General features: G+C 34.3%; 1 pseudogene; it reads right to left on the reverse strand.

Annotated features, from left to right (window-relative positions):
* Nucleotides 1–3,160: 3,160 nt before the first annotated feature.
* Nucleotides 3,161–3,385, reverse strand: LOC130845665 (small integral membrane protein 15-like; annotated as a pseudogene).
* Nucleotides 3,386–3,895: the final 510 nt, after the last annotated feature.

A 3,895-nucleotide genomic window follows, 5' to 3' on the forward strand; every position in this document is an offset into this window, starting at 1 on the left:
TTTTCCCCTCTCAGAAATGAAACTTTGCCTTTCTTTTGGATTGGTATTTGAGCATAATTGTGTGTACTCTGTCTTGTTACCCTTTACATAAGCTTTTCCAAATATCCCCAAACTTCCCAATAACCTAGTGGGATTGGTGACATTTCCCTTTGAGAAGAATTAACTAATCCTAAAAGAAATGAGATGACTTTTTTGGGGGGAAGGGAAGCAGATTTATTTATTTATTTATTTATTTTTATTTTTTTATTGATGTATAGTTGATTTACAATGTGTTAGTTTCAGATATATATAAATATATATGTATATATATTCTCCATTCTTTTTCAGATTCTTTTTTTCCAAATAGGTTATTACAGAATATTGAGTAGCGTTTCCTGTGCTATACAGTAAGTCCTTGTTATCTATTTTATATATAGTGTGTATCTGTTAATCCCAATCTCCTAATTAAGATGACTTTTTTAAACAGATCATTCAGTAAGAGACTACCAGTTATAAAAGTCTGCTCTGAAATTATGAATTCTTCACGTTTTCATTCATAATGTCCTGGTAATTTCTCCAATTGTCATCAGTCTCTTTATCAGTATGTTCATTTGTGGATATTTATTTATTTATTTATTGGCTGCATTGGGTCTTTGTTGCTGCACATGGGCTTTCTCTAGTTGCAGAGAGTGGGGGCTACTCTTTGTTGCTGTGCATGGGTTTCTCATTGTGGTGGCTTCTCTTGTTGCAGAGCACGGACTCTAGGTGTGGTCTCAGTAGTTGTAGCTCGCAGGCTCTAGGGCGCAGACTCTGTGTTGTGGTGCACGGGTTTTGTTGCTCCATGGCATGTGGGATCTTCCCAGACCAGGGCTCCAACCTGGGTCCCCTGCATTGGCAGGCGGATTCTTAACAACTGCCCCACCAGGGAAGACCCTGTGGATCTTTATAGAAAAGAAATCCCATATTGTGGTCATCTTTTATCAATATATATGTATAGCAAATCTTCATATTGTTCACCTTAAGCAAATATATCAATTATATCTGAATAAAGCTAGAAAACAAGAAAAGAAACTAAAGCCAAAACCCCAAATTAAATACATATCATTTCAACAATAGATAAGGTTGAAGTTTTAATTCATGAGAAAATTAAAGTTTTTTTTTCCAACCAATAAAGAGATTTTAATTTCAGTTTAGTAATAGTATGGGAGGAAAAAAACACTTTTGCATAAAGCCTCTTTGGATAACAATGCCTACTATTAAGAGATGAGATATTTCTATTGTTAAAAAGAAACAACATGCCCAAAATGGAGTCACTTGTGTTAAGCCCACGTCATCGTCACCAAACCAATTTATTACCTAACCTAATTGCAGTCTCACCTTCCCAGAAATGAAACCTTTAACCAGTCAATCTAGAATTACCTGGTCAGCACTAAGAAAGGTAATCCCTATAGCCCCTCCTGTACCTTTTAGGAGGGTGACCTTGCCTGAAACAATGCATTCTTGCAATAATTTCCTTTTCTCACACCCTTTCCACCATTAAAAACCTTTCCCTTTGTACAGCTTAGAGGAGCTCCCTTCTATTTGTTATGTGGGGTGCTGCCTGATCCGTGAATTGTTTAATAAAGCCAATTTGATTCTTGAATTTAGTTGAATTTTTGCTGTTTTAACACTATGCAGCCCATTTGGGTCAGGAAGGTGATATTCCCACTGCCTTCAAATAGTTCCCTATAGTTAAGGGTAGGTAGGAAATTGAGTAAGATGTGAGACATTTCCTCATTGCAAAATATTAGAAGTTGAAGAGGTTGCAAGGCAAGCCTTGTGTTCTCAGGACTCTTTAAAATGTCTCAGCATTTTTTTTTCTTTATAAAAAAGTATCAAATTTATTTCAGTATCTAGTTTCATTTTTAAGTTAAAGCTTTTGGATAATTTTTTTGTAATTTAAGATTCATTATCAGAGGTAAGGAAAACATTAATAAGCTATTAATTATTGATAACAAATAAAATTATTAATCATGCATTTACAAAAGCCATTTTAAAGAGTAAAAAGTTCCAGTTATACTACTTAACTGAAGGAAATATTCTTTAGCTCTTTATTTCGAATTATAACACATTCTTATTTAGACATAATTTACACCTTTTTCACCCAACTAATACTACGTCAAACAAAATTTTTCCAAATGTTAAGCCTTTCTTTTACGCTTTAAAAGTTCCTTAAAAGAAATTTGAAATTTTAATTTTCACCATGAACCTCTTGGATCAAAAAAGTAAAGGACATCACTACTAAATGAATTAAAAGAAAGACTGGAATAAAAAACAAAAGTGATACCCATATAATCAGCAAATTATCTGCTAAGACATTTTAACTACTTCACGTTTCTACTTAGCACAAGTTAGAATAAACTGGTTCCAAGGTACTACAAGGTTTGGCATTTTTACTCCAAACTTTAAATCATAGTGTTACTCTACTCAAATCACCTCTAAGAAAATGGCAGTGTTCATAAGTACAAAAATTGTTATATCCAGTAAGTGGTATTCTACATCCTCAAGATAATAATAAGAGAATTCTTTATCAAATTAGATTGTAAAAAATGCAGACTCTCTGGTAATTAACAGCATCTCAAAAGCTAAAATGAGAAAAATACAGAAAATAGAAGTACTGATTAAATAATATTATTTTGCTTTGAGGAAGCCAGAAATAATTCTACTCCAAGAAATAAGTAACAATGATAAAAGATGTAATTAATACACTATATCTCTTTTAAGCCAAAGCACACTTCTCACCTCAGGACAGCTCTGATTTTTACATTCCTAATCTCCTTTGTCCAGAGCAAGACCCCATTTTAAGCCATTACTTGAATAGAGTTCATAATCTAAAGCCATTTTTCTCCACAAGATGTTTTCATTTTAGTACATAAGCTGCAAAAAGGCAAATGACTAAGTCAGTTATGAAGAATTTGTAGCATAATAAATGCCAATTTACAGTAACTGTCAACAGACTTCTACATGGAAGCCTAAAAGTTGCTACAGTACAGGTGAGAACTAAGAGGATTCTTCCATATGCTCAGACTTCGTTTACTAAATAATACTGTCGTAAGATCCAAAAAGAAATCTTAATGGGTCCTTCCAAAGCTGCATAATTTTCCAAACGATCTTCCTCTGGTTGCAGAACCTGTTCGTTCCTTCAATCCTTTTTCAGTCGTTTAGCTTTTGCAATATTTTCTTGACGTTTTTGTTTCTTCTTTTGCTCCTTTTCCCTGGCCTCAATCATCTTGGCCAATTTCTAAGACAGTACAGCACTAGCTAGAAACAATGGAGTTAGGGCCAAAATAACTGTTGTAAGGAAGCCATATGGGTCCTTTGCAGCCCATTCCACAACATACTCAGCCCAAGCCTTTATATCAAACATCTTTGTGGAGGCCTTATGCTTGAGTAGTGATCTCTAATTTTGTCCTGGGATTATTAGCCAATCACAATTTCAGATGACCTTTGGTTGGTGGCCTTCTTCTTTAGCTCTACCATACACTTCTGAGAGATGGCTTAAATTCTATACACTCCAGGCCAGAAGCAGTAAAATGTCTCAGCATTTTGATGGCTCTAATCAGTTCAATCTTTTCTCTTTGGTTTACAAAGTAAATCATGTCATATTTGTTCACAGCCAATTGTGGAAGAGAATCTCTCCTACTCAACTCAGAGACTTTCAGGGAACATGGGTCTGGAGAATTTTTTAGAAACATGAGACATGATTGTACTTAAAATATGACAGTTTACTGTTAAGATTAGAGATCCATAACCTTGGTCCTTTTTTTCCTGGATAAAGTCAGGAAAATGCTAGTCTTAAACTGGCATTTTAAACCTTATCAAACAAGTTGTAAATGGTAGATTAAGTTACCATAAATTTCTCTTTGGTGTTGGGAGA

Source organism: Hippopotamus amphibius, chromosome 1, assembly GCF_030028045.1.
Source record: "Hippopotamus amphibius kiboko isolate mHipAmp2 chromosome 1, mHipAmp2.hap2, whole genome shotgun sequence".
In the NCBI taxonomy this organism is placed as follows: Eukaryota; Metazoa; Chordata; class Mammalia; order Artiodactyla; family Hippopotamidae; genus Hippopotamus; species Hippopotamus amphibius.